At 42.5% G+C, this 23,847-nt stretch overlaps 2 protein-coding genes and 1 long non-coding RNA gene across 4 annotated transcripts in view; all 3 read right to left on the bottom strand.

Annotated features, from left to right (window-relative positions):
* Nucleotides 1-23,847, bottom strand: part of LOC121640417 — a 1,195,287-nt gene that overhangs the window by 70,514 nt on the left and 1,100,926 nt on the right. The window lies entirely within an intron of this gene.
* LOC121640516 (coxsackievirus and adenovirus receptor homolog) overlaps nucleotides 1-23,847 on the bottom strand; it is a 187,897-nt gene that overhangs the window by 37,097 nt on the left and 126,953 nt on the right. The window lies entirely within an intron of this gene.
* Nucleotides 6,233-7,238, bottom strand: LOC121640563. Of its 2 annotated transcripts, none has more exons than XR_006010492.1 (4): nucleotides 6,992-7,238; nucleotides 6,786-6,806; nucleotides 6,521-6,671; nucleotides 6,233-6,439 (listed from the first exon to the last, which is right to left on the bottom strand). It is a non-coding gene; the product is annotated as an uncharacterized LOC121640563 (long non-coding RNA). The 2 variants fall into 2 exon arrangements; XR_006010493.1 differs by having other exon boundaries at nucleotides 6,372-6,459; nucleotides 6,562-6,671.

The raw sequence follows: 23,847 nt of genomic DNA, 5'->3' as shown, positions 1-23,847 counted from the left end.
TGTGACTGGCCATCAGAGGTGCTTTGAGTGGCGCCTCTGCCGGTCAGTGTAAATTCAGATAAAATCTGACAGACTACGGGCGATGAGAAGTCTGTGAGAGAAGCGCCATCTTCTGGGTCTACCCTATATTACAAGGAATGGGTGGAGTTTGATTAAAACATCGACACTCCCAGGAGAAGGAGGGGGCCTCTCTGGCGGCTGGAAGTTGGAAGGCAGCTGGCTGGAACTGGAATGGAACTGGGCTGGAAGCCGGCAGGTATTCGGCTGGCTTTCAGCTTGGATGGGAACTTTTAAACCGCTACTACTGTACATGTACTTTTAAACAGGAATGTCTTTATTGATTGTTTTTTTTTTCATTGTCCAGATGTACTAAATCTCCTCATTTATTCCTCCGTTATTTATATTTAATATGTGCTCTCATTTCTGGCCACTGCAGCATCATCTGGTTTCTTAGTAAAATAAACTTTACTTAAACTTTCTTTTGTGTACCACTGTGGGTTTAACGATGTGAGATGGAAAATGTGAGTTGTTCTGGTCTGGTTGTGGTAATCAGATGTAGAAGAACCGCAGTATCCCTCTGTGGCTGGAAACTGCAGAGTATAACGTGTCTGAATCTTTAACCTGATGCTCAGATCTTCTATGAAGCTCTCTGAGGTTTTTATTAATCCACCAAAGTCTAAATCTGCTTTTAAACCAGCGATGGTGGAAACAGGGGCTTCAGTGCAGGTTTGTGGTGAAAGGTTTCAGGACTTTACAGACCGGCAGCATCTCCAGACAGCAGGTAGTTAATGAAGGTAACCTGGTTACCTCAGCAGGGATCAGACCTCCACCTCACCTCTGATCACCTGGAGAGTTTTCCACCTGCTTCACCCCCTCAGCACCCCCCTCAGACCTTCCCTCATCCTTCCATTCATCCACCATTCTATATTATCTGTTCATCCACCCTTTCCTCCATTTATCTTAATAACAAATGATCCAATAAAAATACCAAAATGATAATATACCAGCATAAAAATTGGGGATAAAAAACCAAAATGATACACTTCCGTTGAAAAGTTTGGAGTCACTTCCCTATTAAATACCATGGCAAGGTGACCCCAAACATTTGAACAGTAGTGTATTACACCAGCATAAAAAGTGAGGACCATAAAAAGGATGAAAGACCATTAAAATGCTGATGTAACAACCTGATCTTAAATATTAAAAGCACAAGGACACAAAAGTAGAAAGCGGTAAAATAAATAAAAGATGAAAAAGTTCTTGTTTAGAGAGGAACCAGCAGTAGAAACAAAGCTGTTCCTGGAGGGTCTGGTTCTTTGACCTCAGGGATCTGATCTCCGACCTGATGTAATGAACTGGAAGTGGTTCGGAGACTCCAGACTCAGCTGGGACTCTATCAGTCCAATCATCTGGTTGAGTGGAGGTGACAGACCACCCCCTAGTGGTGAGCCTGTGTAGCACACTTAGTCTGAGAAGAACCAGTAACTCTGACCCTCCATCACCTCTAGTGCAGAGTTTCTCACTCCTGGCGTGTGGGACCCCCTACCCTGCATGTTTTATATGTTTCCAACTCCAGCACACCTGAGTCCGATCAATGAAACTGCTCATCAGTATGAAAATCTCTAAACCCTGCAGGACGGGGTCCCGAGGACCAGGATTAAGAAGCACTGCTCTAGTGATGCTCTGGTCCTCCAGAGCCACAGTCCTGCAAGTTTTACATGTTTCCTTTTCTATGATGAAGGTAGAACTATTCTGTCATAGAAAGCATCTTTCCCACTTTGAAATGGCTGGAGAAGAAAGTCCAGATGACCCTGCTTTCCACCTGCACTTAAACGCACCATGTACTGCTGACTGTCTGCACATGAGGAAACAGCCATTTTATTCAGGAGTGTTAGAGAAGAGCTGCTTCTAGAAGCTGCAGGATAGTAGATCTCCAGGACTGGACTGGGACTGTCCTGTGCTAGATTCTGTCATTAACATGTCTGAAAGGTTCCAGCAGCATTTTCTCCAGAATGAAAGGGAAGCTGGGAAATTTCATTATTATTCATCTGTTTACTGTTCATTAATCTTTATTACATGTTTCATTATAATCATTATAGTCTTTAACCATTTTTATCCATCTTTATGTCTCATCTTTTTCTGAGTACATACTTGTGTATTTTTCTGAGTAAGTGATGAGTTTAGAGACTCTGACCCTGGACTGGGGACAGTGTGGTTTTTTATAGGAGACACTGGGTTGTATGAAGACATCTGCAGGATAAGACAGATCGTTATGAGAGAGAATCAGACTGTCTTATCTGGTCATTCAGACCATCCTGACTACAGAAAACAGCTTCCTGTCTTTGCTCTTCAGAGCCTCCTGAAACCACCTGCAGGTCGGATGTGATGCTCTCTTTGTACAAGTGTTTATTTTTCTGAAATAAAGTTTTTAAAACTTCACGCATCCAGACTCTTGTAATTCATTTTTCTACAACACTTCTCTATTTATTTATTTACTTTCATAAGAGAATGGTTGTCCTGCTCATCTACAGGCTATATATCTATAGGCTGCAGGATCCACTGAGCCAGTGAGGGACAACAAGGGGATTAAGGATGGGGAATGAAATGGAAGCTTTCTGTGTTAAAACCGATGAATATTTGAGCCTGATAAGCAGCATTAGCCTCTAGTTTGTGGATGGATTTATTTCACATCTAAACTCTGAACACACTTAGTTGGATTTCTGCATAAGTTCAGAAACAGAGCAAACTAAAAGTGTCTCAGACTAAATAAAGAGTGGAGACGTAGGAGAACTGTGGCACCTACACATACGTAAAGGAGAACTAACCCAACAACACGTACGTAGAAAAATTTATAAAACGGTGTGAATGAAGGAGAAATCCTGCATGACTCAGGCATGTTTTACTTACAACAGACCTGATGAACCTTTTAACAAACACTGGCTGAGCTCCATGTTTCCATCTTTAACTTATTCCTTTCAGTGTGTCAGAAACCAGCATGAATCTTTCTCTGAGTCTCTGTAGAAACTCTGCAGCTCTTCCAGCTGTGAAGCTGCTGTGGGGAAATTTAACCTGTGATCAGGTCATCATGCAGCTTCTTCCTCTGCTGCTGCTTCCACTCAGCAGAAACACTACAAACCAGACAGAAACTTCCTCACCTCTGACAGAGCAGAGCAGGAGCAAATCTGGACTCAGACTGGATCATGTCCATGGAGACAGGAGACAGGAGACATTTACAGCAGCTCAGAGGAAATTGTAGCTGCATCTCAGTCTGAATCAAGAAGAATTTCTTTCTCCTTCTAGACACCAGACATTAAATCCAAAAAGGATTATTTACAGTTCTTGCTTTGGATGGTTTTCTTGTGATCTCAAATAATCCTTTTAACACAATCTGTTTTTAAAATGTTCTCTTTTTTCTGAGCTTGATAGGAGCTCATTTTCAGCCCTGTAATAGCAGCTACCTATCCCATAATAATCCCAGGAGTTCACCTCTGTCCCAGAATAATCCCAGGAGTTCACCTCTGTCCCAGAATAATCCCAGCAGTTAAACTCTGTCCCAGTATAATTCCAGGAGTTAACCACTGTACCAGTATAATCCCAGCAGTTCACAACTGTACCAGTATAATCCCAGGAGTTCACAACTGTACCAGTATAATCCCAGGAGTTCACAACTGTCCCAGTATAATCCCAGGAGTTCACAATTGTACCAGTATAATCCCAGGAGTTAACCACTGTCCCAGAATAATCCTAGGAGTTAAACTCTGTCCCAGTATAATCCCAGGAGTTCACAACTGTACCAGTATAATCCCAGGAGTTAACCACTGTCCCAGTATAATCCCAGGAGTTAACCACATGTTCAGGATGATCTAGTTTCTGAAGCTCTGAGGAGGTTTAACTAACCCTCTCTGACCTGATGAAGATGAGGGTGAAGATGTTTCATGTCTGCAGTGACTGAGTGTTTCAGGTGATGTGCTGCCACCTGCTGGTGGTTCTGTGGTTCTGCACTCTGCACAGGTCAGGACTCCTCTGTTCTCTCCGGGGTCTTTATTTACCAAACTGTGTGTAGAAAAATAAACTACAGGCGGTGTCTGCGGCACAAAAAGGAAACACTGCGCAGAGATTGGTAGCAGTTTATTTAGTGTTAAATAATATTTATTTCTAGTTGCTGGGTGCTCCAGCTGGGTGGGTGGAGCTCCAGCTGGGTGGGCGGTGCAGAAGGACACAATCACCGCTATTAGCCAGGTGCACAAGGAGTTGTGGGAAATAAACACCGTCTGAAGAGAAATTGGGAAAACAATTAAAAAAGCATTGTGTAAGAATAAATAAATAAAGGAAATCCTCCTCTTGTGTGTTTCGTTAGCATAGCATCACTTCTAGACCTCCAGCCTCCAGTCTGGTCCCGCTCTGCTGGAATAAAGGACCAAAGCTACTTTCCACACTGACGGCTACATGCAGCAGACTGGCTCCTTATTTATCTGGATGGATTTTATAACATGAAGTTTTGTTTCACAATGAGCTTCTTATTAATATCATCTCCCTTGTTCCTGGAAATCCTGGTTTTCTCGAGAGTGGTTCTTAGGAGGATTAATATGGAATGTGTCTTTATTCATGTCTGCAAACAGCTTTAATTTCTAACATGTGGTGTGGAAGGTAATAGTGGATTCTGTACAAATGTCTCACATTTCACATCATTTCCTTGATTTTATTCTGGACCGGTGGTGTTGCTGTTTCCAAGTTCTCTAGATTTTGTGCATACACCTGAGGTAGGAATATTTTCACATCAAGTTTGGTTTTCATAAATCCCAAAAGTTGACTGTATTTGGCGTATGCTGGTTTTTGTATCTACACCAGCTTTATAAATGAGGTAGTGCGTGATGCAGGAGGATGAAGATTAGTTGTGTTTCTCTGAAACTTTAATGGTGTCAGACATGGAGGGATTTTATCAGCTTCTATTTAATCTACATCTAGATGAGGATTCAGTAAACTGGGAGCATGACTGGTTATTTACTGGTCAACCAGGTGATGGATTAAGATGATCTGCTGGTTTTTAGTCTCAGTTCTGGCCTCCAGCAGCTCCTGTAAAATCCCCAACCCTCCTCCTACAGCAGGTTAGTGTGACGAAGCCGTCTCGTCACTGACAGCTGTCCCTACTGAGTCCATAAACGCGCACAGACACACACACACACGCACACACATTCTCGCCTAGTCAGTTCCCCGGGGACAAACTCCCGCCAAAGTCCAACAGTCATATTACAACAGTAAACCACACACGAATACAGTCTGCCTCACGTAGCGACTTATTAAGGGTGCACACTTAATATTTTGCTAGGCTTATTGATTATATGGCGTTTGCTGGTTACTTACCGTCCTCTTCCTGTCACTGCTGTGGCTTTGGTCAAACCCGAGGCCATATCCAACCCACTGTTAAGTAGCCGACCTGGCCGACATCCGGAAGTGACGTCACGACCACGTGAGCACCCCGGTTCGCGCCAAACATTTTTATTTTTAAAAACCATTTATTACTTTGCTGTTTCTGCTACTGTGATTAATATGAATATTCGAAACGAAGAAGTGCAGAAGTGGGATGGCAAGTCGTGGAAAAAGGTCAGCTCGCCCACCCAGACGGACTGGATTACGCTCACAGGCAAAGGAGGAGTTGGACCAGGACACCGGTGCAGCTGGTGGCGAGGAAACCGGCTGGGACACAGAGATGACCTCGGAGGAAGAGGAGGGGACGTCTCCGGCTTTTTCTGGACCATCAGGGGTGTCATCGGACCTGGTCACCGTGGTGAAGACCTTCTTGGAGGCCCAGCAGAAGAGGGAAGAGGGTTTACTGCGTGAATTGCGGGACCTCAGGGTGTCCCTCCGACTTCAAGCTCCAGCTCCTGGATCCATGACATCAACCCCCATCACAGCAACTGCTAGTAGCCCAAGACTGCCTACACCTGCCCCTCGCCGGCGTGATATTGGCTCTTTCACGCCACCGAGTGATGCAGAGGAAGCAGTAACTGGATCAGACCAGCAGAGGCCAGACTCTATATACCATACACAACCAAAGATTCCTCCATATCAGGTGGGAGAGGATATTGAAAACTACTTGTTACGCTTTGAAAGAATGGCTAAAACCTGGAAATGGCCAGAGACTGAATGGGCATGCAGACTGGTTCCCCTTCTCTCAGGAAAAGCTCTGGAGGCATATACCTCCATGGATGAGGATAGAGCGCACTCATACAGAGACCTGAAAGAAGCTTTATTGAGCAAGTTTGACATATCACCAGAGACATACAGACAAGAGTTTCGCTGTGCATCTGTGCCACATGGAGAAACGCCCACTGAGACATATCACCGCTTAAAAGGACTCTACCGCCGTTGGATTCAGCCGGAGCAACGGACCAAAGAGCAGATCGGGGAGGCCATCATCCTGGAGCAACTTCTTCGCGTCCTGTCGCCAGAGGTGAGAACCTGGGTGAAGGAGCATGAACCAGCAGATGGATTGACAGCAGCAAAACTGGCTCTACAGTACCTCAATGCACGCAGAGGAGGACCATCTACACGTACAACCACCTTGGCTCGACCCACCACCAACGTACGGCCTCCAGCCCTTCCGATATCGCAGGTCTGGACACAACGGGGAGCAACAGTACGACATCCTCCAGGTATCACCAGCACAGGGACTGAACAACCAGCAACCGGTAAGACACTGATTTGCTATTATTGTCAGCAGCCTGGACACAAAGCGTCAGTTTGTCCACTGAAAAAAACAAAAGTCACTGGTGCATGTTATGTACCCAGAAATGAGCTGGAACCAACTGAAAATGACAAAATGAGGAAGAGCGCATATAAAACTGTGACAGTTAATGGTGATTCTGTAACAGCACTAATTGACAGTGGTAGCTTTACATCACTCATCAACAGACGTCTTGTTCCAGTTGGTAATATGGACTACAGTAATACCACAGACATTGTGTGTGTTCATGGAGATAATCATGCTTACCCTCAGACTGAAATAACTGTGTTAATCGATGAGCAGCCTTATTTTCTGACTGTTGGGGTGGTAGATAATCTGCCTGTGGACCTTCTTTTGGGGAGGGACTTGCCAGTGTTGATGTGTTTGCTACAGAAAGGGGAGATTGATGAAATTGCTGGGACTGATAATGTTGATGCTAACACCAATAATACTGCTAATGCTAATGACCAGGAGTGTGTTTCTTGTCCGGTTATTACTAGAGCCCAGGCAAAGGCTGGGGTCATGCCTCTCCCAGACTTGGATGGTAGTCTGTGTGAGGGTGGCATAAAAGGGCCTAAAAAGTCTAGACGGCAACGTCGTTTTGAAAAACAGCTTGGTATAACTGAACACAATGTACAAGGTTTAAACACAGACAAAATATGGGAGATACCGGAAAATATTGTGGAATTACAGAAGCAAGATAGCACATTGGAGCCCCTGTTTGCCAAGGTGATGGATGTTGGGAATGTTAATCCTGTGGGGAATGATTTCTTTATTGTTGAAAATGGTATATTATATATAAGCAGTGACAACCACAAACGCCTTGTAATCCCAATTAGCTGCAGACCCTTAGTAATGCATCTAGCTCATACTGTTCCATGGGCTGGGCACCTTGGACGACATAAAACTTACATACGCGTTAGCTCACGGTTTTATTGGCCTGGTATGTACACAGACATTCAATCATACTGCATGACATGCCCAACCTGTCAGAAAACATGTACTCCTCGCAGGTCAGATCGTGCTTGCCTTCAACCACTTCCAGTTATCTCCACACCATTTCGAAGGATTGCCATGGACATTGTTGGACCACTGGTAAAGAGCAGCCAGGGACATCAATACATCCTGGTCATCTGCGACTACGCTACCCGGTACCCTGAAGCCTTTCCCCTGCGCACCTTCACTTCTTCAGCCATTGTCCATGCTTTGGTTGAACTGTTTTCCAGAATGGGGATCCCTGATGAGATACTGACAGACCAGGGTACCAACTTCTGCTCCAGACTGATGCAGCAATTCCACAAACAGCTAGGCATCCATGCTATTAAAACCACACCCTACCATCCGCAGACTGATGGACTGGTCGAGAGATTCAACCAGACTTTGAAGCGAATGCTGCAGAAATTTGTGGCTGACACGGGTAAGGACTGGCATCGCTGGTTACCTTTTCTCCTCTTTGCCTATCGTGAGGTTCCTCAAGCATCCACCGGTTTTGCCCCGTTTGAACTCCTGTACGGCTGGGACGTCCAGGGACCCCTGGATCTACTCCGCAAAAGCTGGGAAGGTCCTGCTGGCAACACCGAAGAGAGAGGTGTGGTGCAGTTCATCCTGGAGATGAGAGAACGTTTGGCCAAATACAAAGAAGAAGCAGAAAGTAATTTACAAGAGGCACAACGGACACAAAAGAGATGGTACGACCAGCAGGCACAACAGCGGGACTTCAAACCAGGTCAGAAGGTGCTCCTACTCCTTCCTTCCTCCAACAGTAAACTGTTGTCAAAGTGGCAAGGACCGTACACCATTACCCGGAAAATGGGCCCTGTGACATATGAAGTGCATCATCCTGATAAGAAGAAGCTGAAACAGACTTACCATGTCAACCTACTAAAGAGATGGAAAGAACCTCAGAATCAGGTGGCGACGGTGGGCCTAGTGGTGAGAGAGGAAGAGTTTGAGAAGGAAAACCCAGGTTGGGACACCTTAACCCAGACTGCAACACCAGTGCTTTCCCATCTCACACCAGACCAAGCATCAGACCTTCTACAAGTGTTCCAGAAGGCACCGTCCCTGTTTGGAGCAACACCAGGCAGAACCTCAGTCACTCAACATGTCATCCGGTTAAAGGACAACCGACCCATCAGACAACGTCCATACCGTGTTCCTCAGCAGCTGGTTGGGAAACTGAAGGAGGAGATCACAACCATGCTGGAGATGGGGGTGATCGAGCCATCAGAATCAGAGTGGTGTACCCAATGGTCCTCCTAACCAAAAAGGATGGCTCACTACGGCCCTGCATCGATTTCCGAAAGCTGAACGCCATTTCAGAGTTTGACGCCTATCCCATGCCAAGAATTGATGACCTGCTGGAGAGAATTGGATCTGCCACGTACATCACCACACTGGATATGTGCAAAGGATACTGGCAAGTACCTTTGGAGCCCTCCTGCCGACCCTATACAGCTTTTCGCACACCTGCTGGCCTCTTTCAGTTCACGGTCATGCCGTTTGGCCTCCATGGAGCCCCAGCAACCTTCCAGAGACTGATGGACAGGGTCCTCCAGGGGTATGAAGACTTCAGTGCTGCCTATTTGGATGATGTGGTCATCTTTAGCAACACCTGGGAAGAGCACATCAAACATCTGAGGAGAGTCCTGGGAGCCATTCAGCAGGCCGGGCTGACTTTAAATATTGCCAAGTGTGAGTGGGCTAAACAAGAGGTTCAATACTTGGGATACCAGCTGGGACGAGGAGAGGTACGGCCACAGGTGGACAAAGTGGAGGCCATCCTTAACTGCCCGCAACCACGGACCAAAAAGGAGGTTCGTTCCTTCCTGGGTTTGGCTGGCTGGTATCGCCGTTTTGTACCGCAGTTCGCAACCATCGCATCGCTGCCCCACTTACAGCACTTACCACCAAAGACCAGAAGAACCCTGTGGCCTGGAATGAGGAATGTGAGGAAGCCTTCAGAGCCCTTAAGGGACAGCTGTGTTCATCTCCGGTCCTGCGCAGCCCCGACTTTAACGAGAAGTTCCTGGTGCAAGTGGATGCATCAGCCGTGGGAATCGGAGCAGTCCTGGCCCAGGGTGAGGAAGGAGCTGAGCAACCCATCCTGTATCTGAGCAGGAAGCTACTTCCCCGTGAGACCAGATACTCTGTCATTGAAAAAGAAGGACTGGCAATAAAATGGGCATTAGAAAGTCTGCGCTATTACCTGTTGGGCAGAGAATTTGATCTAGAGACTGATCATCGTGCTCTTACCTGGATTAGTTCAATGAAGGACAATAATAGCCGGCTTACACGGTGGTACCTCTCACTGCAGCCTTTCAAGTTCCACATCCGACATCGATCTGGAAAATCCAATGTCGTAGCAGACTATCTGTCACGGTTGCCGAACATTGCCAACCTTGGGGAAGAGAGGGATAATGTGACGAAGCCGTCTCGTCACTGACAGCTGTCCCTACTGAGTTCATAAACGCGCACACAGACACACACACACACACGCACACACATACTCGCCTAGTCAGTTCCCCGGGGACAAACTCCCGCCAAAGTCCGACAGTCATATTACAACAGTAAACCACACACGAATACAGTCTGCCTCACGTAGCGACTTATTAAGGGTGCACACTTAATATTTTGCTAGGCTTATTGATTATATGGCGTTTGCTGGTTACTTACCGTCCTCTTTCTGTCACTGCTGTGGCTTTGGTCAAACCCCAGGCCATATCCAACCCACTGTTAAGTAGCCGACCTGGCCGACATCCGGAAGTGACGTCACGACCACGTGAGCACCCCGGTTCGCGCCAAACATTTTTATTTTTAAAAACCATTTATTACTTTGCTGTTTCTGCTACTGTGATTAATATGAATATTCGAAACGAATGCGTAGAATTTGTGTTATTTTTGTAATTATTTTATTAATGGGGAAACATAACAAGAACTTAACTAAAGTGATTTATTTGTAGAAATTAAGGATTATTAAGCATAAGGGGCGGGGCTTAGAGTATTTAAAGGGAAGCCTGAGAAGAAGGATTGAGTCATTCAATGAGTTGCATTGCTGGCAACTGGAAGGATTGAGTGGAGACAAAAGGTTGGATTATTTTTGGCTGGTCTAGAGAGAGACAAAAGTCGTATGCTTGTTATTTTTCTTATTTTTTTCTTTTTGTAAATATAATTGGCACTGGAGTTTTTGGACATTTCTTGCACTGCAGAGCACCGTTTGGGAGCCACGGGCACAATAAATCCACCACAAACTGACAAGCGACTTGCCTGTTTTATTGGTTGGCGAAGAACCCCGCCACAGTTAGTTCATGTCCAGATGGAGGGAAGACGTCTCTGTTTAGGACATATTGGACGTCCCTGTACAGCAGACATGTTGAAGAGTTCCTCTCTGATCTCTTTAACCTCTCTGATCTGTGTTGTTTCCTCTCCTGCAGGACAGACAAACATCACAGCTGAACCTGGACATGACGTCTCTCTGCCATGTAGAGCTGGACATGATGGAGACATTGATGCTGTGGAGTGGACCAGACCTGATCTGGGGTCAGAATATGTTCTTTTCTACAGAGGTGGGCGTCTTGAGACAGACCACCAGCATCCATCTTTCCAGAACCGGGTGGATCTTCAGGACAGACAGATGAAGGATGGAGACGTGTCTCTGATTCTGAAGAAGGTGGTGACTAATGATACAGGAACATATGAATGTAGAGTCTTCCAGAGAGGAACAAACAGCATGATTACAGAGTCCAAGTCCATCATCCATCTGGAAGTTTCTCCTCCAGGTGAGTGTGTCTCTGTGTGTGTGGATCAGAGGTGAAGCAGCTTCCTGGTTGTTGATGTGAGAGTGAAACATCTCAGATCAGATGTTTGTGTTTTCTAAAGATGTTGTTGATGAGACTCTGTAGAAAGCAGCTGGTCTGAGTGCAGTGATCAGAGTGCAGGAGATGATGTGTGACAGCAGTTTGAAGAGGAGATGATTCATCACCTCCCTGATACTGATACTCACACCTGCTTCTCACCTGCAGGTACAACACAGGATGGAGGAGACAAGGATGGAGGACATTATGGACTGATTGTGGGTCTTCCAGCTGTTGGGACCATTGTGATGGTGTTTGTTGGTGTCTGGTTCTATAAAAGAAGAAGAGCTCCGCTCCTCCCTATGACCCAGTCTGACTTGAACCAGTGAATAATGATTGTGTCTCCTCCTCCTCCTCCTCCTCCTCCTCCTCCTCCTCCTCATCGTCATCATCATCATCATCAGGTCTGCAACATCGTTCTCTGTCATGGAGACGATGACACATCAGCAGCATCAACATGTTTCATCTCTATGGGATAAACTTTGTGCCACTGGGGAGCGAATCTGAATTCTTTATATTTGAATTTGAATCATTCAATTTGAATCTGAATATGCCTTTTTGAATAATTGCTTTAAAAAACTGAATCCAAATGACCATATTTGATATTGAATCTGTGTTTTTTGAATGTGTATATTGGTAAAGTTGAAACTTTTGTATTTGAAAAAATTAATTCCCTAATTCATTTTCATAGTTTAGTTTCAGTTCTCTCCATTCAAATTCCGATCTAAAATACAAATTCAGATCTGAAATACAAATTCAGATCTGAAATTCAAACTTTTGTGCCACACATCCGGGACCTGACGTGAGGCAAAACAAGTCGATTGCAGATGGAGTAACGTCAGTTTTGTGCAGTTGTTTTCAACGGCTACAAGCAGAGGGAGGGCGAGGGGAGGGTGGCGGCGGCTGGTTGCAGACTTTTCACATTAGTGGTAACTCCTAATACAAGAAAAATATGTGTAGGTTTGCACAGATTAATCTGCACCTCAAGTGACATACATACACCATGTAAGCTATAACGGGCCAGATTCTTTTTTGCATTGGTTTGGAAACATTTTAGTAATATCGCTTATTGATGAAAAAAAAATAAATAATGACACGTTTATTGTTAACACATAAAATATACTACATATATATATGTGTGTATATATATATATATATATATATATATATATATATATATATATATATATATATATATATATATATATATATATATATATATATATATATTAAAAAAAAAAAAAAAAAAAATTAGTGTAACTTTCCAGATCTGTTCCATTTTGATGTTAAATAATCAATGCAATAACCATCATGTAGGCTGAAGATCAAGCCCCTTCATTGTACTTCTTTCTGCGACCTTCATATGCCAGAGGAGGGCGCAACCTTGGAAGATTAAGTCCGTTTTGTATTTGGGACATCATTTAGTTGTTTTGTGTGATTAAAACATGAATGGTCTGGGTGAATACTCGATTCTTATTTGGCTGTAGGGTGTCCATATGGATACCTATAAAAGAAGTTCCGTACAAATAGCCTTATTGTTGTAAATTATTGTTTTAACGCTAGTTGGCAACCGTGGCAACAGAAACTCGCCGTGTCACGTCTGTGACGGCGCATCGCTGTGAAAGCAGCTTGCAGGCTTATTGGGCTCCGTCAGTCCAGGAGAGACAAGAACGAAGCAACATTCTGTCGTCCTGCAACGTCCCAACCAGCAGTGGTCAGGGTCCACAAACGTTAAATCTCCGTCCTTCAAACACCACGGTGGACATGCCAGTATCTTTATGCCACGATCAACGGATACGTGACCTTACTTGCTTGCTGAGACAGAAAGACAGTCGACGACCTATTTAAAATTAAATGCAACATTTCATAAAGATGCTGGCATGTCCATGATTCAATATTTGTCAGATATAATCACCAACAGTTGCAGTCAACACAATTAACTCTGTTATAAACCCTCCCACTGTTCGGTCTAATGTTTCAACTGCAACCTGTGAAAATTTTCTTCACTTTTTCACCAATAAGGTGGCATCTGTGAGACGGCACATTAAGAATAATATAAATGCTTGTGCAGAACGTTATACTCCTCCTGCACTGTCTGCTGTTTTGGAAAGTTTTGAGCAAGTGTCTCAATCACTTCTCCCTGAGGTGGTACAGAGTATTAAACCCAGTTACTGTTCCTTGGACATTGTACCTGCAAAGGTGCTTAAAGAGGCTTTTATTACTGTTGGGCCATGCCTTCTCTATTTTGTTAACAGTTGCCTCAGGTGTGGAATGGTTCCAGCTGCCTTTAAACATGCTGTTGTCAAGCCACTACTTAAAAAACACAACCTTGATCCATCTGTTTTATCAAATTTTAGACCTGTCTTAAATTTACCATTTTTATCGAAGGTTTTAGAAAAAGTTCTTTTTTATTCAGTTGCAATCATTTTTTTAACAACACTGTTTTAGCCAAATTTCAGTCTGGATTCAGATCACCACAGCACAGAGTCTGCGCTGTTAATAATGCGAAACGACATCCTTTTATCTCTTGATTCCAAGAAGCCTGTGTTGCTGGTGATGCTGGACCTCACAGCAGCTTTTGATACTGTGGACCATTCAGTCCTCATCACTCGCCTGTCCCAACAGGTCGGTCTCCGTGGGACTGTCCTGCAGTGGTTGGAATCTTATTTCACTGACAGGAGCTTTAGGGTGATAATTAATGACCTCTCGTCCTCTACGGTCTCTCTAACCACTGGTGTGCCAGTGCTCCATCCTTGGGCCTTTGTTGTTTTCTCTTTATATGTTGCCTCTCAGCTCAGTCATCTACAAACATAATCTTTTCTTTCATTTTTATGCAGATGACCTTCAAGTATACCTACCCATTGGTCCTAACAATCCCAGTGCACTTGTGTCGATACAAAACTCTTTGGCGGATATTAGGATGTGGCTTTCTCAGAACTTTCTGCATCTAGATGAAAGCAAAACTGAGTGTATTTTGTTTGGTCCTAACTTGTTTGAGGATGTACCTGATCTTGGTTCTCTTGGTCTGCTGTGTAAACCAGATGTAAAAAACCTGGGAGTGAAGTTTGACAACTGTCTGAAACATGACAGACAGATTGACAGTGTTGTTAAAGCCAGCTTCTTCCAGCTGCGTCTTCTGGCCAAGGTCAAACCCTTCCTTTGTCAGAAGGACCTGGAGAAGGCTATGCATGCTTTTATCAGCTCACGTATTGACTACTGCAATGCTCTTTATATCGGTCTGAACCAGTGCACACTCAACTGTCTGCAACTGGTGCAGAATGCTGCTGCTCGGCTTCTGACAAACACTCGACGACACAGTAACATTACTCCTGTTTTGTACTCCCTCCACTGGCTCCCGGTACACTTCAGAGTTGATTTTAAATGTTTGTTTTTAAAGCCATTCATGGACTTGCACCTTTTTATTTATGTGAACTGTTATTTGCACATAAACCCAGCAGAGCCCTGCGTTCTGCAGGCCAACACCTGCTGGAGGTCCCCAGGACTAATTGCAAGCAGTGCGGCCACCGTTCAATCGCTGTAACAGGTCCCAGACTTTGGAACACTTTGCCACTTGAGTCACATCACAGATCTGCCTTTGTTCAAAACTAAGCTAAACACTTATTTGTTTAGACTTGCATTTGGTACTTAACTACATGGTGACTCTTGTTTTACACTAACTTACACTGAAGATGTTTTATTCATGTCTAAACTGTTATTGTTAACCTGTTTTTAGTTGTTTTTATTCTCTTATTATTTCACTTTGAAAAGCACTTTGGTTCAGCTGTTGCTGTTGTAAAGCACTATACAAATAAAGTTTAATTGATTGATTGAATTTGTTCTGAAGTTGATGAAAAATCTTGTAATGATATAAATGATGACTCTGTGTGAACTCCTGCAGTTGCAGTAAACAGCGCTCTTCACCGATCTAAGTCGTTCATTGAGTTTTTTCCTAACAGAAATCAGTCACAAACGTGTTTGTAGACCACAAACGGTTTTCCTCTTAGATCGGTGAAAACCAGTCTCTCGTAGGTTAAAGGATTTTGCAGGTAAACATAAAAAGACTATAAAAGGTGAAGAGACAGGAGCACGATGTTCAAACAGTTTTATTTCTAAAGTGGAAACCTGGTTATAAATAATCACACGGTGATGCAGATCATAGAAAAGCAGTTTTATTTACAAGTGTTAACTCCTCCTGAAATGTTCCAGAAACAACGTGAAGGTTCAGGACCATGTGACCCACCTCCCTCCATCAGTCATGTGACCCTCCTTGTGGAGGTGGATGAACTTCAGGCTCTGGAAGATGTGATGTTAGTTCTTCCAGATTAATGAAGATCATATTTATTTATTGAGAACTTTATAAATAAACGTTAAAATGAAGTCTGGATCAAAACAATGTAAAACAGGATTAATAAATAAATAGATTTAATTCTGCCAGTAAATTCTTCTTTTGCTGTAAACCTTTCATGTTTCATGTAAAACAGAGCTCAAAGTATGATCACGATTATGATGGTGATGATGGTGAATCCTAAATAGTGATTTCTCTGTCAGACCATGGGGATATGGAGCTGCCTCATGGAACGGTTGCTATGGAAACACAAGCCAAATGGAATTATAATCAATAGTTCAGAATAATTCCCACCACCAGAGTAATGGTGGAATTATTCTGACCATAATCTTGTATTTAATACCAGTGATTGTATCCTTGATAAAAAAAAAAGTTACTCCTGATTGAACCCTAAAAAAAAGAATAAAATAAAATTAAATTAAATAAGTCCTTTGAACGTCTCTTTTTAAAGCAACGTCTCCTTCAAACAGCCATAAATCCAGACGTGTTGGAAGCGTCATGCTTGTTTTAATTGTGGCAGTTTGTAAGATTTTGTGTCTAATTAAACATTTTAAATGAAGAACGCTCTCATGTGGAACGTGGAGCCAAATGCAGGCTGACGAGGCCGACCGGTGCAGAGGTTCAGGTTTTAATACAAAAACTAGACGAACACACATGAAGACTGGAGAACACAGCAGGTCCAAGACTGTAACATGACCAAGAACCGGCAGGAGGACCTGAACCCAACAGGCTCAGATACACAACTCACAAGAAGCTGGTCGGTGAGTTAGTTAAATCACACCATGTGTGTGTGTGTGTGTGTGTGTGTGTGTGTGTTAGAGAGGTTAGGATGAGGTGTTTTTTTCCTCTCTTACGTCTCTGTGGACAGGTTGTCTGAAGAAGCTCTGACTTGGTTGTTTACTTTCTTACCACTAGATGGTGCTGCAGCGTAAAGAGAAAACAGGCTGCAGGTGCAGAGCTGAACAGAACCAGAACCAGTCAGCAGTCCTGCAGCATCTTTACGACTAAACCGTCCAGCTTCAGTCACTAAACTTAACTTAAAATGTCGTAGATCAGAGTTTTGTTTGCATGAGAAGGTGTGGGAAGAAGACAAAGAAGAAAAAAAGAGCTAAAACTTTTAACCTTCACGCTGATTAAAGAAAAGAAAAACATTCAGACTGTCTGTAAGAAAACTTTGTTCTGAAATGAATGTTTCTGCTTTCACACATCAGATTTTACTACATTAGAGACGCATTAGAGATACATCAGAACCTCCCCCTCCTCTCAGACACACTAGAACCCTGCTATCCTTTCCCTCCTCTCTGGTCCTGAGATCCCGAACCCGGCACACAGAACCACTGTCTGTGCTCAGGTTGCTGACATCAGCTTTTAAACAGACCAGGTATCTGTGACCCAGTTTCCATCGCGTTGTGGTGTAGTTAAAATCCAAGATGTACTTGCACAATGTCGAAATATCAAGGATAAAGTTCCTAATAAGACAGGTTGTCATGGTAACACTGACAGGGTGTGATCACCTGTAGATTCTCTTTACCAACACATATAAATTCTGATCTTATAGTGAAGTCAGCAGGAAGTGTTGCATTCCAGAAAAAAAGAGCAGCGGCCATTTTTCCTGACTGTCTGTAAAGGCATCAGGCAGTGCTGCAGAAACACAGCTCTGGGCTACCAGGAAGTAGAAGAGAATTTTGGGAAGAACATCAGACCTGATCGGTGGTCTGAGATGTTTTTCTGCATTTTGATGTTTTCCTGTTTGACAACCTGAAACATGGAAGGAGACGAGGTGTTTCTGATGCTCTGAGGAGGGTTAGTTAACTCGTTCTGATGGCAAATCAAAATTAATACTAATCCTAAAATCCACAGAGCCTTTCACTGAGCCTTAACCACAGAGGAGAAAATAACTCTAGTTCTTGTGGTTTGAAGCTGCTGTGAGTCTGAAATCTCCTCCCTCGGCCAGTGTGTGCTTGTGTGTGATTACTTTGTAGATAAAATGGTACATTCATGCTGTTGTTTGGGTTTAACTTCCCTCTGGATGAGGGAGAACAGGAACATTCCTCTTCACCAAACTTAAATGTGGATGATCTGCTCACCATGACAGAAACTTAGAAAGATGTCCTCCTCCATCCTAATATTCCACTCACGGGCCGAGGTTGTTTTTTATCTGGTAGTGATGGATTGACTTCATCTTTATGTATTTATTTATTTCGGAAAAGTGAAAGTAAATAAAACATATTACAGAAAGGAAAAAAAAAAAAAAAAAAAAAAAAAAAAACGAAAGGGTGTAGGCTGAAGCTAGTAGCTTATAAAATGCCTACCCATTACTAAAACAATGTTACCAATTTGCTATAATTTACTAAATTGACATTGAATAAAGATTTACATCATTACCCCAATTGCGGATAAGAGCAACATGTGAAGAAAAAAAAAACAAAAGAAAAAAAAATTTACCCACAAAATCTCTTGCATGTCATTTATCATGATACTTTAATATTATATCATTTATGTACTTTCTTTTAAGTGAATTCAAGGTAGAACTTATTTTTAAGTCATCAGAACAATTGTTCCACAGTTTGACACCAGTGACAGATATACAGTGAAACTTAACATCTGTCCGTACCCTGGGTTTGCTAAACATTTCATTTCCTCTAAGATCATAACATTTCTCCCTCTTTTTAAACAGCCTCTGGATACAGAACGGCATTTGATTATTATTAACTTTATACATGATTTGTCATACATGGTGTTGTAATCTACTAGATCTCTGAATTTTAGTATGTGTAACTGAATGAATAGTTTGATTTGTTGGTTCATAATACTTTTTTTTTTACAAATTATACGTATGGCCTTCTTTTGCAGTAGAAAAACTGAATTTGTGTTTGTGTGGTAAGTATTTCCCCAAATCCCTGCACAATAGGTCATATATGGAACAATCAATGAGTTATATTGAATAAAAAGGGATTTTTGACACAGACAGTCCTTTACTTTGTACAGTATTGCAATAGATTTTGACATCTTGATTTTAACATAATTTATATGTGATTTCCAATTTAGATTATGGTCTACAATAACTCCTAAAAACCTAATTTCTGTAACTATGTCAATTTCATGATTTATTATTTTAATTTTTTTGTAACTATTTGATGTATGATTTGCAAATATCATACATTTTGTTTTCCCAAAGTGAATGTATAATTTGTTGACAACAAACCATTGGTTAATTAACTCAAACTCTTTTTCCACTGTGTCGAGAAGCTGTTTTAAGTTGTCTCCACTACAAAAGAAAGTTGTATCATCAGCAAATAAAATGCACTTAACAACTTGGAAACAAGACACAAATCCTTAATAAACAGTATAAACAATAAAGAGCCTAGCACAGAGCCCTGTGGTACCCCACATGATACCTGTAATGACTCTGAATCCGTATTATTTACATGTACAAATTGATATCGGTTCTCTAAATAACTCTGTAACCATTCAGGTACAACACCTCGGATTCCATAGCCATGTAATTTTCCAAGAAGTAAATTATGATCAACCGTATCAAACGCCTTCTGCAAATCCAAAAATACACCAACTGTAAATTCTCTTCTATCAATTGCATCTGCTATCTGTTCAATAAATTCCATTAGTGCCAGTGAAGTGTTCCGATTTTTTCTAAAGCCATATTGTTGTTCACACAGTAAACTGTACTTATCAATGAAGTCATTAAGTCTTATGGCAAATATTTTTTCCAGTATATATATTTTTTCTTCATCATCATCATCTGTTTTCTGTGCTGTGTAAGTCAAGGCAGATGGAAAAAGATGTGTTTTATACATCCTTCTGTCAGTTATTGTTATATTTATGTTAAGTTCTTCCTTCCGAACTTTCAACCTCATAGTTTTGAATCAACACGCATCATCGTGTCTGAAACCTCCACACACTCTAAGAAAAGTCTGTAAAATAGGGTCAAATGTTCCATAAAAAGGTGAAGGAATTTCCTGTTTTTAAATCAATGGGAGAGTCTGTGCAGTTAATGGTAAAAGGTTCTGGTAGTTTTCTGCCAGGACAGTTTTCTTAGAGGGCTTTAGAAGGGCAGGTTGTCTTTAAAGAAGAACATAAAAAAGAAACAAACACATCTGCAGGAGTCGAAGTGACACTGATTTCTCCAGAGGCATGGCAGGTTTATCTGTATAACACTTTTCATGTACAAGACCAAGAAAAGGACTTTACTTAACATGAAAGCATTGCAGCTGTGTGCAGAGGAAGCATTAAAAACTAATTAAAGAACAAAATCCTATTAAATTCATGCAGGACACAGATGCTGTCTCAGCTGTACTCACTAACAACGGTGTCGTCATGGTCAGGGTCAAACATTTCCCACAACTCATGCTGTATTTTAGTCTGAAATATGACTAAAATAAATAAAATCAATTACAGTCATGCAATAAAAAATAAAAGTGACTTATAAACAGCATGTAGAGTTTTAAACTGGATCATGTAAGCAAGAGGAAGCCAGAGAGGAGATGCTAACGCTGGGGTTATGGGCTCCTTTTGACCATCAGCCAGCAGACTTCAGTACATACGAAGCAAACAGAAGGTTAGATTTCTCTGATGTCACCACAGATGGCACAACTCCTCCTCTCCCTCCTCCTTTTAGCTGTGAGCTCAGAGCAGTTTCCTCATTATTCTCCGTCTTCGTTCCCTCTCTGCAGCTCTGCTTCATAACTTTACTTCATGTCTAAACTCTGTAAAGTCACATTTCCAGATGAAGCTTCAGCTGCTCTGATCAAAAGGAAGGAAGGAGACGAGGAATGCTTCCTGCATCATTTCCCTGCTGTCTCCTCCTGCTTTCTACAGGTGAGCTCAGCTTCTTTAACGCGTTAAGAGCTGTGGAAACTCTCGGCACGGGTTCAGGACAGAAAGAGACTCTTTCAGGCTGAACAGGGTTCTTCTTAGTTTTCTGCCTGCGAAGGGCATGGATGAGGATGAGGATGAGGAATAGCTGTGGGTTGGGGCTCACCTTCTTCACCTTCTTGGGTGGGTGGGACTTGTCTCCTCAGTATGATGGTAGGAGACATCTGCAGTCATTACAGAGCAGACAGCAGGACGTCGACTGTTTCTACATGTTTATAGTCTCTGAGGTGATCAAACAGCTGCCATCAAGCTCGGATCAGGACATCTGATGTTTGTCTTTGCTGTGTTCTTCCTTGGATCCACAAGTGGAGGTAGGCTGATTAAGCAAAGTTATCAGACTAGAATAAGGATCTTCCGGTAAGGGGCGGTGTAGCTGCCTCATACACGTCTACTCTGTAAATAAACTTGTGAAGCCTTTAAAGAGAATCCACAACTTAAAAGAGCCTTTTTCTGTAGTGAAAGTCTCTCATTGTGGAACATTCAGCTTCCTGGTCTTCTGTGGAAACATCCTACTGCAGCACATCCGTGCTACCCTACCAGAAAAGAACACCATGCACACTTTTCATACAGTTTTGAGTTTGTGTAAAGATCTACCGATCTCAGTTCTGGCTTCCAGCAGCTCCTATGAAATCCCCAAACATCCTCCTACAGCAGGTTAGTTAAGGCTGGATAGATTACTGTGATGTCCTACTCAACAGGAGCACATCCAGAACTGTGCTGCCTGCATCCTGACGAGGAAATACGAGCACATCACCCCTGTTCACATTGACTCCCTGTCCAGCACAGGATAGAGTATAATACCTGCCTGCTTACCTTCCAGTGTCTGCATGGCCACACCCCTGGCTACTTGACAGAGATACTAACTCCACACGCTGCCATTCACCATCTCCAGGCCAGCTGACACTGACAGTGGGGGACAGGTCCTTTCAGGCTGCTGCTCCACGGCTGTGGAAAGCCCAGCCTGAACACCTGAGGGTGCCACAGACCGTAGAGTCATTTAATAAACACCTGAAAACCTTTTTATTCACAAAGGCTTTTATATAATCTGGTGTATTTATTAGCTTGTGAAATAGTTTTTATGCTTTTCTTGATGTTAACTTGTAGCACTTTGAGATTTTGTCTAAAATATAAAGTGTGTAATAAATAAATTTTATTATTATTTATTTTATTACTGCGATGGACTGGTGACCTGTCCAGGGTGTAGTCCAGGGTGTACCCTGCATCTTACCTGCTAAGTGCTGGAATAGACTCCAGCTTCCCCATGACCCTTGATGGATGAAGCGGTACAGATCATGACTGACTGATTATTTACTATCATGTCCATATGGAAGGAAGATGTCTCTGTTTAGGACATACTGGACGTCGCTGTACAGCAGACATGTTGAAATGATAGAAAATCTCATCGACACAAACTTTTAACTTCTAGGTTCACACTGCAGGGTAAAAATACTCAATTTAAATTCTTTATGAAATCCATTTTTCTTTTGAGGGTCCGTTAACATTTCCAATTAAACGTACATGTATGTGATCTCCTGTATGAACCTTATGCACACCAAAAGTGTCCCGCATGCGTAGAAGACACAAGGACGTGACAGTGAGTGTGACGTCTTTGTGTTTGTGGAAGTGAACATGGACGGTAACAGCGAAGCGTATGTTGTAATTTTAAAGTTATTGTTTTCAAGGACCTTGTTTTAGGGAGGAGATTACAAAAGAGAAGAACCAGATTTGTGGCCACGGCATTTTGTGGAGCAGTGGCAGCAACGTCTGAACAGAGAAACGTGGGGATGGAGTCACAGCCAGGAGGTGTGGGAGAGTTATGAGCACCTTTATAGATAAAACTTTATAAACAATGTTGTGTATGATGTGCAGGTCAGATTAATGCGACCTGGCCGTTCAGACTGAAGTCACATGACAAAAGATCAGATACGTATCAAATCAGGGGCGGATTTAAGACATTTTAGGCCCAAGGCGAAAGCAGGCATGGGGCCCTCTGAAATGAGAAGACAACACACAAACAACAAGTCCATTAAACAGATACGGATATTTTAACAGAATACACATGCACTATTTGTTTTACCTTTTATCCCTCTCTTCCTGTCCCTTTTACTCATCTTCCTCTCCCCTTTTTCTTCTTCTTTTTCTCTTCCTGTCTTTGTATTTCTCTTCCTATGTGTCCTTATCTTTTTTCTTGTTCTTCTGTCTCTTTTACTCTTTTACTCATATTCCTCTCCTTTTGTATTTCTCTCACTTTGTCTTTTTTATTCTTCTTCTGTCTCTTTTACTCACATTCCTCTCTCTTCTTCTTGTTGTCTTCCTCTACATGTCTTTTTTGTCCCTTTTTCTCATAGTCTTTGTATTTTCTCCCTTTTGTTCCTAAAATCTCCGAACTCTCCCTGTCCCAGCCCATCCCCGTCTCATTCTGAAAACAAACACAAACACAGTATAAGGCTCTTACCAGCGGTGAAATATTTACTCAGTTGCTAAAATAGAAATTTGAGAATTTCATGCAACTTCAATTTTATCTGTATAATAAATCCTGCACCTTCAGCTCCACTACTGTACATTATTTATGTTGCTGGTTACATATTTCAAACCCTTCTTGCTCAGTGGAAACCATATACCCCCAAAATGATTTAATGCTAAAATTTGTGCTAAATTGAAAGAGTCTTCCTTTGGGTGGGTGACTTCTTAAACCAAAACTATTTGAAAAATCGTCTTGGGCCAGTTGGAAAATGCATCCTGACAAGGCTGAAAACAGGAAAGACTAGTGACGCAGCAAATACATGACAGCTGTTAAACTGCCGAACAGTAAATTAGTTCATTTAAAATGAGCCCAACCTTAAATATCTACAGCAGTAAATGATAACACACATTCATTCATACATTATCTTCCACCTAGTCCATTACGGGTCGCAGGACCATAGACATATACACACAAACACCTCGTAGACTGACGCTGCCTACTGGAGCTGATGAGCATCGCGGCCGCCATCTTGGATGGGTGTCTCATGCGCCTCCAATGCATTTATTTC

Source organism: Melanotaenia boesemani, chromosome 5 (genome assembly GCF_017639745.1).
Source record: "Melanotaenia boesemani isolate fMelBoe1 chromosome 5, fMelBoe1.pri, whole genome shotgun sequence".
NCBI classification, from domain to species: domain Eukaryota; kingdom Metazoa; phylum Chordata; class Actinopteri; order Atheriniformes; family Melanotaeniidae; genus Melanotaenia; species Melanotaenia boesemani.
The sequence above is the reverse complement of the archived record's forward strand: the minus strand, read 5'-3'. Positions and strand labels throughout refer to the sequence as shown.